The sequence below is a fragment of the Crocuta crocuta genome, unplaced genomic scaffold, assembly GCF_008692635.1.
Source record: "Crocuta crocuta isolate KB4526 unplaced genomic scaffold, BGI_CrCroc_1.0 scaffold93, whole genome shotgun sequence".
NCBI classification, from domain to species: domain Eukaryota; kingdom Metazoa; phylum Chordata; class Mammalia; order Carnivora; family Hyaenidae; genus Crocuta; species Crocuta crocuta.
The window spans coordinates 682,124-695,414 of NW_027529641.1; the positions used below are offsets into that span (position 1 = coordinate 682,124).

The following is a 13,291-nucleotide window of genomic DNA, read 5'->3' on the forward strand; positions in this document are numbered from 1 at the left end:
TAAGTCGGACGCCTAACCAACGGAGCCACCCAGGTGCTCCTCTCCATTTTCATATAATATTAACCATAACTGCTTGAAAGTTCACATCTGGTGACTCTAACATCAAAATCATCTACTTGCTCTGGTAGTCTGTTTTTCTCTTGATTGTTGGTCATTCTGTTTTATCCTAACCAAGACTAGGTATTTTTAATTAAATGCTGGATAAGATTTATTAAAATATCATAGGGGATATGGACTGTGTTATCTTCCTGCAGAGAGGATAGAGAGGAGGTGGGAAGAGTGTAACAAGTCCCTCTGATACAGTCAAGGCTGAAACGATCCAAGGAAGGATTTCAAACGTTGTGAGGATTTGTCTATTTGTAGTTTACCCTTATATTTAGCGCATAGCCCTTCAGGTGTCTTCCTCAAAGCACGTAGAGTTTGCTTGAGCCTTTCTTTTTTACTACTCCTTTACCTCCTGTCTTTGTCTCCCAAGTCTATGAGATTGCCAGAAACTTTTAGTTCTCACTTTCTGCTTGGTCTTTACCTTTCACCCTAAGCATGCATGGTCTTGGGAAATAGTTTCTCAGGAGAAATGCATAGAGAATGTTGGACTTGGTCCTTTCCTATTATCTCTCAGGTCTTAGCTCTCATAGTTTCTATGCGCTCCAATTTTTAGCTCCCTGGCTTATTATAATAGAAACAAACTCTAAGCTGCTACGCTGTGCCCCATCACCATGTTGTCCCACATAGTGAATTGGTCCCACATTGTGAACTGGCGAAAGAAAACAAAGAAAAATCCCTGAAGGAGATAGAGAACAGCAAACTGAGCTTCACCTCACTGCATCTGTCTTCAATTTGTTTTTTAAGTTTTAAAATTCATTTTGAGAGGAGGGGGAGGGGCAGAGAGAGGGAGTGAGAGAACCCCAAGCAGGCTCCTTGCTGTCCGCACAGAGCCCAACACGGGGCTCGATCCCATGACCGTGACCTGAGCCCAGATCAAGAGATGGATGCGCAACCACCTGAGCCACCCAGGCTTTTTGTTTGTTTTTGTGTGGGTTTTGTGTTTTGTAGGGAGACTGAGGTGCAAAGCTTCAGCTTCGTACCAAAGAGCTGAAGTTTATGTTTCTACTTAACATACAGGCTTAACATAAGAGCGTCTTAGAATTCTTTAAGTCAAGCCATCCCTCCCCCAATTTACGGGTTTTGCTGACCCCTATTTTAGTGCTAGATTGCCTCATTACACACAAATTAGCATGTTTGTTTGTTTGTTTTGTAAGTCCAAGTTCATGTAGATTCATGTGCACATTTATCATTGCTTTGGAGCACATCCGTTCTTGCATTCAGTCTTTAGACAACAGACAGTTTTCCATCTCTTTGAAATTAAAAAAACATTTTTAATGTTTATTTATTTTTGAGAGGCAGAGAGAGAGAGAGAGCATGAGCAGTGAAGGAGCAGAAAGAAAGAGGGGGAGACACAGAATCCAAAGCAGGCTCCAGGCTGTGAGCCATCAGTACAGAGCCCAACGCAGGGTTCAAAGTCACGAACTGCGAGATCTTGACCTGAGCCAAAGTTGGACGCTTAACCACCAGAGCCACCCAGGTGCCTCTCTTTGAAATCTTTTTATGTGTACTTTCATGAGTGTCTTTTGGTGATAAGCACTGCTGGCTTTTGTATTTCTGAAAATGTCTTTGTTTTATGCTTAAGACCATTTGCTAGATACAATATTCTAAATGGAAAGGCTGAGATTGTATATATGTTAAGTTATTCTGTCTTCTTGCTTTCCTCGTGGCACTGAGATATAAAGTAACTCAAATAGCTTTTTTCGTTAAAACTGAGCCCTTTTTTCTCTTTAGCTGCTTTTAAGTGTTTCTGTCTTGTTCCCAGGTGTTTTTCAGTTCTGTGGCATTTTGTATGTATGTATTTATTTATTTAGAGCAAGAGAAAGGGAAGGAGAGAGAATGAGCAAGAAAGGGGGAGAGAGAGAGGGAGAGAGAAAATCTTAAGCTAAACTTGGAGCCTAACACGGAGCTCCTGTCTCGTGACTGTGAGATCGTGAGCTGAGCCAAAATCAGGAGGTGGACACGTAACCAACTGAGCACCTCCAGTATGTCATTTTTAGGCCTAAATTCTTTATTTATCCTGATATGGGTATTTCTTTGTTTACTTCCTATATGGGTATCTTTCAACAATTTTGGAAAATTCTCAGGCATTTTATCTTCTTTTACACTTCTTCCTCATTCTTTCATTAACCCTTTCCCCTGACTCTGAACATCTTCTCATTTCTATCATCCATATCTCTTCACTTCTCGTTATATCTCTATCTGTGTCTCTCTTGTCTACATTCTGAATAATTTCTTTGGAGTCATTTCTCAGTTCACTAATTCTCTCTTCAGCTGCCTCTCATCTGTTAATCACTCTACCCCTTGTGGTGAATTGACATCCTTACCATTTTCTGCTGTTCCTCACCAATAATCCAACTGAGACTCCGTGGTCCACCTTTAAAATAATTTCCTTTCCTTCTCTACCTTCCTTATGCATCACCTTAGATAAGCACGGCTATAGAGAATGTGGTTAGTGCCTCTTGATGCATATATTGCATTTCTGTAATGCATTTTTCTTTCCCCTCTTCTAAACAATAATGTCATCCTCAAGCTCTAATACTTCCTCCACATCCTCATTCAGATCATGACTGTGGTTGACACAGGAGCACTTCTTCTGCTCACAGCTACTCCCTTAGAATAAACATCAGAGACCAAGTCCCTCAGGCCTGACTCCTGTGCCTTTCCAGTTCTTCACTTCTCTTTCTAGAGGTCTCATTCAAGCTGCTTCAGCCACAGAGATTCTTGCTATTCCTTGCACATACCAGTTGTACCCCCACTTTTGAACCTTTGTATCTACTATTCCTTCTGACCAGAAACACTCATCCAGATTTCCGTGCTTCCTCCAAGGACTTTGCTCATATGTTGACCTCTTGTCCAGGCCTTCCCTGACCACCCCCACTTATAATTGCACCCCCAGCCCTGTTGCCTGTTATTCCCTTCTTTCCATCCCTGTTTGTTGTGTTGGGTTTTTTTTCCCCACATAGCAGCTTTTATCGATATTTAATATACACTTTGCTTATTTGTTTTATCTGTCGCATCCTTAATCACCAAAAACAATGTAAGTTCTTTTAAGGCTGTTTTGTTGTCATTGATGTTATTGTTAGGAGTGGTGGTTGGTTTGTTGGTTTACTCTTGCGTTGAATCAGTGTGGTTCGGCTCTTTTCTGGCTGGAACCATGGAGGGGACAAAAGAGAAGTAAAAGAAGGCCCCTGCTGGGCCAGAAACCCTTAAGGAAAAGCAAAAGGATTTCACAGAATTGAAGGTCAAGCATCTGGGAAAGAAATTTTCCCAAAAGAGGCTTTGAAAGGCAAGGAGGAAGCTTATCTATGAAAAAGCTAAGCATTGCCACCAATAATATAGGCAGAGGTACAGAACTAAGATTTGAATACCTAGTATGGCAAGAAGATCTGGAAGCTTCTGTGTACTTGCAGAACCCAAGTTGGCATTTGTCATCAGGATCAGAGATATCAATTGTGTGATCCCAAAGGTTCAGGAACTGTGGAATCATATATACTATGGGGGTACTCAAATCTGAAGTCGGTGAATGAATTGATCTACAAGCATGGTTATGGCAAAATCAATAAGAGTCAAATTTCCCTGACAGATAACACGTTGATTGCTTGATCACTTGGTAAATATGGCATCATCTACATGGAGGATCTGATTCACAAGATCTGTACTGTTGGAAAATATTTCAAGAAGCCAACAGCTTCTTACAGACCCTTAAATTATCATCTCCATGAGGGGGAATGAAGAAAAAGTTCACCCACTGGGTACAAGGTAGAGATGCTGGCATCAGGGATGATCAGATCAACAGGCTTCTTAGAAGGATGAACTAAGATATCTCCCCTGATTATTTGTGTAATCTGGTCAGTGAATACACAACTACTTTCAAACTGAGAAAAAAAAAGTTAAATCAACATGGTTCACAGTAAGTGTTCAACAAGTGTTTCATGAAGGGAAAATGAACAGTGAGCTTATACATGAAGTAAAGGGGTACCAGGAAGATGGGGTTACTGTATAGTGTTCTGGGATGGGTTGAAGAGGAAACACTTCAGAGGGGAGAAAATACTCAAGGAGTAGCTTTCAGAATGACAGAAGGGTATGCCTGAAAGTGAAATCCTGAACACTACTGCTTGCCCTGGAGTCTGCAAATAGTGTACCTTGAATGGAAATCTCGAATTTGTGGTGGATATTGGCTTATGGTTTACAGTCAAGTATGAGCCAGTTCAAGGAAGGTCTTAAATATTAAACTATGATGTCTAAGTGTCATAATGTAGGCCAGGAAGCTATAGACAATTTTAATCAGGTGAATGGACATAGGAAGACCTAGAGGCATTTTCTCATATATACTATTGTTTTACTTTATTATAGTGGCACGTATGACACTGTTTTCTCTTTTAACAACAATAAAGGTGTTTGCACTTTCTTAAGAAGGAGCTGCCTACTGATTTGTTAGAGCAGTGAATGTGTACTTGGTCAAATTAAAAATAGATTCTTCTATTATTTTCCTGTTGTTTCATTTAACCTTGGAGTTCTTCGGAACAGAAGTAGCATAGCTTTGTCTCATCTTTGCTCAGTACCTTTATTCTAGAATAATGGGTATGGGAGTCTCCTCCCCGGATTATTCCCTGTGCTTGGAAGATGGTTATTCATAAAGGCTGTATGATTATTTCATAGACACTGTTTTTACAGGTCTAGATTGAATTTTTATTTTAACAAATGAACCCAGTTTCACAATAGTGAAAATAAAAGTGGGAATGATGTGTATATGTATTTTTTATTTTTTTAATTGTTTTAGTCATAAGGTAAGGACCACTCCAGTGATTTTCACTGGAAGCTAATCCCCTCTTCAGTATTTTGCAGATAAAACACCTTCCAACTCCCTTGAGTATTGAAAGATGTTGAACTTTGAAACAGTAGTCCCTTAACCAAAAGAAATCAACTTGCCCTTCCTTTATGCTTCTTGGGCTATTGCTTCTCAGTATGATTTTAACTCAGTGTCTAGTAAGTTTGGAGTTTGGGATAAAGATATTTAATGGTCAGCGGATTCTTTGATTGCTTAATTATGTATAGGTCACTTCATAATGAAACCTGAGAAAACACAAGCCCGATGTGTTCTTCAAAACTTTTTGTGATGTAAAATAACATCCTTCTCATGTCATTAGGTCAAATAATACCTGGGAGAGTTATTCAAGTGTCTGTGGCAGTGTCTGTGATTAAGTTCTTCAATCCCAGCTGACAGTGGCATCACAGGCTCCCTCTAACATACTTCTATCTTTAACATTATCCCTAGAAAAACACAAAGTTGCTTAATGCATCATTTTTTTTCTCACCTGAGATTTGGCATGTATATATTTTTAATCTCTTTTTATAAAAACCAATTTGGGGAGCAAAAAGCAAAATGATATTTGTAGCCAAAGGTTGAAGGCACTTTCTTAAGGTTGCTTTTTGGGGGAAGGTAAGACAGGGTCTCCTTAGCGTCCCCATCATGGAATGTAGGGAGGAAGCCCACATGATAGAGTACCAAGCTTTCTTGGGCTCAGAGAAGCAGAGCATCACATACCGGTTCTGACATTTTGTAGGTGTGTTAATTCTGAGTAGTGTTCTATGGGATGGATATATCACATTTACTTGTTGGCGGACATTTGGGCCATTGACAGTTTTGTTGTTGCTTGGAATAAAGCTGCTGTGCTCTGAACATTTGTGAACAAGCCTTTGTGGGACATACGTTAAATGTTATATGTTAAATGTCTACGTTTAGGAGTAGAATTATAATAGGTGTGTGCTCAAGTGTTTGAGAAACTTCCGGGTGGTTTTCCAAATCAGTTGTATCATTTTTATATCTGTTCCAGGCGTGTTTGAGACATAGAATTATTCCCTATTCTGTCAGTGCTCTCTTTCTTTAATTTTTTTTTTTATGTTTATTTACTTTTTGAGAGAGAGAAACAGACAGACAGAGACAGAGGTGTGAGTGGGGGAGCAACAGAGAGAGGGAGACAGAATCCGAAGCAGGCTCCAGGCTCTGAGCTGTCAGCACACAGCCCAACGTGGGGCTCAAATTCACAAACCACGAGATCATGACCTGATCTGAAGTCAAAAACTTAACTGACTGAGCCACCCCAGGGCCCCAAGTTAACATTCTGGTCAGTGTTTTCACTTGTAGCCTTTCTAATATATGCGTATGGCTGTTTTCTCACAGGGATCTTTATTTGCATTTACTTGATGGATAATCCTGTTGGATATCTTTTTATGTGCTTTTAGGTACTCACATACATTTCTGTGTGTGTGCAGCTCCTGGTCAAATCTTTTGCTCATTTTTATTGGATTATCTTCTGATTAAGTTGAAAGAATTCTTCATATATATTCCGGATATAAGTTCTCTTTCAGTATATGTATTGGTAATACCATTCCCCTTTTTGTGACTTGTTTTTCCATGCCTTACTGTGTCTTTCAAAGAGCAAATGGCGATTACTTTCAAGAAAGTCCAGTTTTTCTTTTTTTTATACAAAGTTCTTTTTTTTCCTTTAGGTTTTTTTTTTTTTATGTCTATTTTTGAGAGAGACAGAGTGCGAGCAGGGGAGGGGCAGAACAAGAGAGGGAGACACAGAATCCGAAGCAAGTTCCAGACTCTGAACTGTCAGCACAGAGCCCGAAGGGAAGCTCCATCTCACGAGCTGCGAGATCATGACCTGAGCCCAAGTCAGACATTTAACTGGCCGAGCCACCCAGGCGCCCCAATTTTTTCTCTTGTTTACATTATTCTTTGCACTTCCTGTACTCGAAGAACATCTTTGTCACCCAAGATGGCAAAGGTTTTTCCTCACATGTTTTTTTAGGAGCTTTAAAGTTTGACTATTTATATTTAAATATTATAATCCATTTAGAGTTATTTCTTATATATGGTAGGTGGTAAGGGTTAGTGACTTTTTTCCCGATGTCATTTGTCGAAAAGACTTCTTTCTTCCATAGAGTTACCTTGGCAACTTTCTTAATTAACTGCATGTATGTGGATCTCTTTCTGGAACTATTTTCTGTTCCATTGATGTCTACACTTATTTATTTATTTATTTTTTTGGCCAGCACCACACTGTCATTACTATATATTTATTATAAGTTGTAAAATTACATGGCATAAGCTTTATTTGTTAAAATTGCTTTAATGATCCCATCACTTGTTTTTTTTCTGTTTTTTTTTTTTTAATTTTTAAGTGCTTATTTATCTTTGAGAGAGAAAGAGAGAGAGAGAGAGAGAGAGAGATACATAATCTAAAGCAGGCTCCAGGCTCTGAGCTGTCAGCACAGAACCTGATGCAGGGCTCAAACCCATGAACTGTGAGATCATGATCGGACCTGAAGTTGACGCTCAACTGTCTGAGCCATCCAGGCATATATTTTTATGGGTTTTGATGCTATCAAAATGGAAATTTTAACAGTCATTTTCAAGGTTTTTTTTTAAATATATAAATGGGATTTACTTTTTTAAATAACTTTATGATTTGGTAGATTTAATTATTTCTAGGATTTGCTTTGTAGATTCTTAAGATTTTCTATGCAAAGAAAATCATGTCATCTATAGAAAAAGACAGTTTTACCTTTCTCCTTTTTTAAACTCATGCCTTTTATTTCATTTCTTTTACTTTATTGTAGTGGCTAGAACATTGGGTCTAATACTGAATAGAGTTAGTGAAAGCAGACATCTTTACCTTGTCTCTAATTTTAGAAGGAAATCACACAGTTTTTTCTTGTCCTAGGATGTCATCTAAGTAAAATCATATAGTTTGTGCTCTTTTGTATAATAAGATTTCTTTCACTCAGTGTTGTTTGAGATTAATTTACGTGGTTGTGTGCCTAAGTAGTTTCCTTCTTAGCATGCATTGATTTGTTAACATCAGCTTTTCAAATCATGACTTACTTTTAACAAACCACTGCCGAGTATGATCAAATATGGGAACTCTAAAAATTTAGTAAGTGTCCTTTCAGATTGAAGAAATTTCTTCTTTTCATTATTTGTTAAGAGTGTTGAATTTTTTGTCAGATTCTATTTCCACATCTATTAAAATAAGAAAGCTTAACCTTTATTCTGTCAATATGGTGAACTACATTGGTTGATTTTTGACGTGAAGCTAATCCTGCGTTCTTAGAACATATTCTACTTGGTCATACCACCGTATATAAAAAAATATATTTTTTATATATTTCTTGATTTGATTTGGTATTATTTTTCTAATGTTTGTATTTTTTTCATGTTGGATATTTTCTATAATTGATTTTATTGTAATAACTTTGTAAATTTTGGTATCAGGGTGATACTGGCTTTATAAAATTAGATGTGATATGTTCCCTCCAATGTGATGTTCTTTCTTCTTTGACTGTTTGATAGAATTAAAGAGTGAAACCATTTAGGCTTGAATTTTTCTTGGTAGGACACTTTACATAGTAAATTAAATTGATCTATTACTTAACTTTGTTAAGTTGTATTTTTCAACAAATTTTTCCTTTAAAATTTTTTTTAATGTTTATTTATTTTTTGAGAGAGAGACAGTGAAGAGACACACTGTGAGCAGGGAAGGGACAGAATCTGAAGCAGGCTCCAGGCTCTGAGTTGTCAGTCCAGACAATGTGGGGCTCGAACTCACAAGCTGTGAGATCATGACCTGAGCCGAAGTTAGAAGCTTAACTGACTGAGCCACCTAGGCGACCCAACAAATTTTTCCTTTAGCTTAAATGGTCATTTTTTTTCAACAGAGTTGTTTACTTTATTCTCATCTCTGTTTTTTATGTTTATAGTATTTATTTCATTAACATTTAAAGTAACTATTGATACCACTGGATTTCAGTTACTGTTTTATTATTTTCTATGTCTACTATGTTCTTTACTCTTGTCTCTCTTTTTGCGCCTTTTTGAGTTCCATTTTAATTCATCCACCTTTATGTATTCCTCACAACATTATTCTTTTAGTGATTGCCCTAGGGATGTGCAAGTGTGAATGTGTAATCTCCCTTAACTTTTGATAGCCAATTTAGAATTATTATCAAAGCACTTCAGCTAAAACATAGAAACATTGCAATTCATTTAAGTCAATTTACCCACTCACCCTACCTCCTTTCTGTTTTGATTTTCATATGTATTACATCTAAGGACATTATAAGCCCCACCAAGTTTATGCTATAAGCATAGCTTTAAACAGTTTTATGAATTCTAAAGAAAATAAAGAAAAAAAATAGTCTTCCATATTGTTCTATGTATCCAGCATTTCTGACGCTCTCTGTTTCTTCCTGAAGTTTGAGTTTCCATCTGGTATCTTTTTCCTTCAATCTGAAGAACTCTTTTAGCATTTATTGATGTGAATGTATACTGACAAAAAAAATCTTTTAATTTACTCTTATCTATATCTTTACTTCACCTTCATTCATGAAGGATATTTTTGTTGGGTATAGAATTCTAGGTGGGTAGTTTTTGTTTCTGTTGTTGTTTTTTGTTTAACACATTAAAATCGTTGCACTGTCTCCTTGTCTCCATGGTTTCTAATGTCATATCATAGCCATTCAAATACTTATGCTCATGAACGCAATTCATCATTTTTCTTTAGCTAATTTCAAGACCCTGTTTTGTTTTTCAAAAGTGCAATTATAACATATATGCCTAAGCCTGCTCTTCTTAAATGTATTCTGCTTGGGTTTCTCTAAAGAGTACTCAGTCATTAATTCTTTATGTAATTTTTAACTTCTTTCTTTGTCTGAGATTCCAGAGACCTATATTAGAACTTCTGAAATTATCCCATGGGCTACAGAAAGTCCATTCACATTTTCAAAACACTTTTTCTCTCTTAAGATTTCTTCTGATGTATCTTCATGTTCGCTGACTTTTTCTTCTTCCATGTGCTACTGAGCATATCCATTGAATTTTTTGAAAATTTTAAATGTTGTGTTTTTTTAGATTGACAATTTTCACTTTTATTATTTGTTATGTTTTCTGCTCATATTTATTAATTATCATTCAGTGTATGAGTTTATTTTCCCTCACCTCATTGAGCATATTTTTAATAGGGGGTTTAAAGTTCATATCTTATAATTTTAACATCTGATTCACCTTGAACTTGGTATCTGGTGATTGCCTTTTCCTTGAAATTGAATTACGTTTTTCTGACTCTTCATGTGTCAACTGATTTTTAATTGTATCTTAGATGTTAGGAATGTTATGCAGTGAAGACCTTAGATTTTCTAACATTCTTTCAAATAGGGTTGATTATTTTTTTTTGCTAAAGTTATTCATTTATTTTAAGAGAAAGAGGGAGACAGAGGGCAGGGGAAGTGCAGAGAGAGAGAAGGAGAGAGAGAGAATTTCAAGTAGAGTCTATACCGTCAGTGGGGCTTGAACTCACGAACCGTGAGACTAGGACCTGAGCCGAAATCAAGAGTCAATGCTTAACTGACTCAGCCACCCAGGTGCCCCCAAATAAGGTTGATTTTATTTTTTAAGAAGGCATTTAACTTCATGAAGCTCTAGCTGCCAATTCTGTCACATCTCCTGTGGGTGGGAGTTCTGATCATTAAGGCTGCTTTGAGTCTGCCCCACATCCATGGCAGACACTCATAGCAGAGTTCACATACAGAATTTAGGGTTTTTATTTGCTTGCTCTCTCCTTTCACTGCACCTCTATGTACTCTGGTGGCCCTGATTGTCCCCAGCTTCTTTCCATGTTTCCTCCACTCAGAAAGAGGGCAAATCTTTCTTTTGTGTTCTAATCAACTGGTACCACCACTGTGAGTGCAGCTGTTCTTGAGGTAAANAAAAAAAAAAAAAAAACATTACAAATCTGATTTCTTCTGCCAAGCTTTCAATTCCCCTGCAAAGAACTTTGCATCAAAGTCTCCTATCTACCTACCAACTACCAGGGTCTACCAATTATCTTTCTTGAAAACTTGTTTTCAGGGTATAAGTAGTAGTAGTAGTAATATTTTGCTGAAAGGAAATTAACTCTTCATTACAGCTGTAAGAAATTTGCATTGAGTTTTAAAATGTTTCTTTTCTTTTTTTAAAGCAAGCTCTACACTCAATGTGGGGCTTGAACTCACGACTCTGAGATCAAGAGTTGCATGCCCTACTGACTGAGCCAGCCAGGTTCCCCTTAAAAATATTTCTAAAGGCATGAGTGTCTCACTCTGAAAGAGTTTTGAGCCCTCTGAATGTGATATTTAAATGTGGCTCAATTTTTGTTGTAAAATACTTTCTGGTATTACTTAACTATACTTGATAGAGGCAAATCTTATAGCAAATGAGGTGTTTATCTAGCACAACATCCCTGTAATAGTAGTTGATGTGCAAGTAATTTTGTTAAAGACATTTTACAAATAGCTTTATGATGAAGAAAATAAACTACAAATATGCCCTTTTCTAATTTTTCCCAACGGTTTCTTATCAGCCGCTTTTCACTTAAAGTTATACTTAGCAATATAAGAAAAACAATAAAATTCCACTTATCCAGTAGACATTAAGAACTAGTAATGACTTAGATTACAGTTAAAACTCCTAATCCTAAAAGAACTTTAAGAACTAGGAAAGGGAAATCGATAACAATTAGGAAAATATGTGGCTTTCCCTAGTAATCAGTGTCCTATTTTTCTCTACTTTTCTTTATGTCGTTTCTATTATAGCAAAGCAAGACATAAAAGTAAAAGAAAGAAACCTTTAAAAAGAAACTTAATAGGAAAATATAAATTATAAAATAGGAAATAAAGCTGATAAAGCACACCAGATTAATAGACTGGAGAAAATTAATAACATCATGATGTGCATTGATTCAAAAAGTATTTAAAAAATTCTATACTTCCTTATTTTTTCAAAGTATAGAGATTTAGCACTACAAGAATATGTAAGTAACACATAGATTGGAAGGTGAAAGAAAGTCATAATTTACGCTTTATATGATTTTCCACATCAGATCTCCAAAAGGATACATTTGAAATCTCCTGGGTCACCTAGATGGTTGGCTCAGTCACTTAAGCATCTGACTCTTTTTTTCAGATCGGGTTATGATCTCATGTCTTTGTGGATTTGAGTCCCACATCCGGTTCTGTGCTGGCAGTGCTGAGCCTGTTCCGGATTCACTCTCCCTCTCTTTCTACACCTTCCCTCCTTGCTCTGTCTCTGTCTCTCTCAAAATAAATTAAAAAACTTTGAAAAGAAAAGAAATGTCCTATCACTAATAAGAGGGGTCAGAAATGATGTGAACAACATAGAAAAATCAGTACGCCTGTGCCCAAAAGTAACCAATAAAGTATATAAGTTTAAAAGGCCCCTATTTGTAATAGTATCAAAACTGTTAAGTTACTTAGAAAAATAATAAAACATATGCAAAGTCAGTAAGATGAAAGTAATAAAATATTTTGAGATATTATATAAAAGTCATGAATATATGGAGAAATAAATAATCATCATGATTCAGAAAGCCAGTGTCAGGATATCACTTCTCTCCAAATCGATACATACACTCACAGCTATCCCAATGAAACTTTGCCCAAGAATTTTATGGAATGTTACACGTTGATTCTAAAATACGTGTGGTGGCAATGAGAAAGAATGAAATCTGGCCATATATAGCAACATGGATGGACCTTGAGGGTGTTATGCTGAGCGAAATAAGTCAGGCAGAGAAGGACAAATATCATATATTTGCACGTATAGGAGGATTAGGAGGAAATTAATGGAGGACCATGGGGGAGAAGAAGGGGAGAAATGGTGGGGGAGAGGGAGAGAGGCAAACCATGAGAGACTCTTGAATGATGAGAACAAACTGAGGACTGATGGGTGTGGGGGGGAAGGGGGAGATGGGCATGGAGGAGGGCACTTGTGGGGATGAGCACTGGGTGGAAACCAACTTGACAATAAACTATTTGTAAAAAAATAAATAAATAAAAATTAAAAAAATACATGTGGGAGGGTCAAGTACGAAGAATTATCCAAGATAAATTTGAAAGTGAAGTAATAGAGATTTGCTTACTTATATGTCATCTGGTTACTAAACTAGAGTTAAAGATGTGGTCTTGGTAAAATAGAAATATGTACCAATGGGCAGGATTATTGTGCACATAAGTAAACACTCTCATGTGGGACTTGGTACATAGCAGAAATGGCGATAAAAACAGTACAAAAATAGGGATTGGTACCACAATCTGGTTGTAAAAGTTGGCTCAAAGGGAAAAG

General features: G+C 36.9%; 1 protein-coding gene and 1 pseudogene across 4 annotated transcripts in view; both read left to right on the forward strand.

Moving 5' to 3' along the window:
* MCTP2 (multiple C2 and transmembrane domain containing 2) overlaps positions 1–13,291 on the forward strand; it is a 187,308-nt gene that overhangs the window by 135,939 nt on the left and 38,078 nt on the right. The window lies entirely within an intron of this gene.
* On the forward strand, positions 3,260–3,923 carry LOC144230169 (large ribosomal subunit protein uL30 pseudogene; annotated as a pseudogene).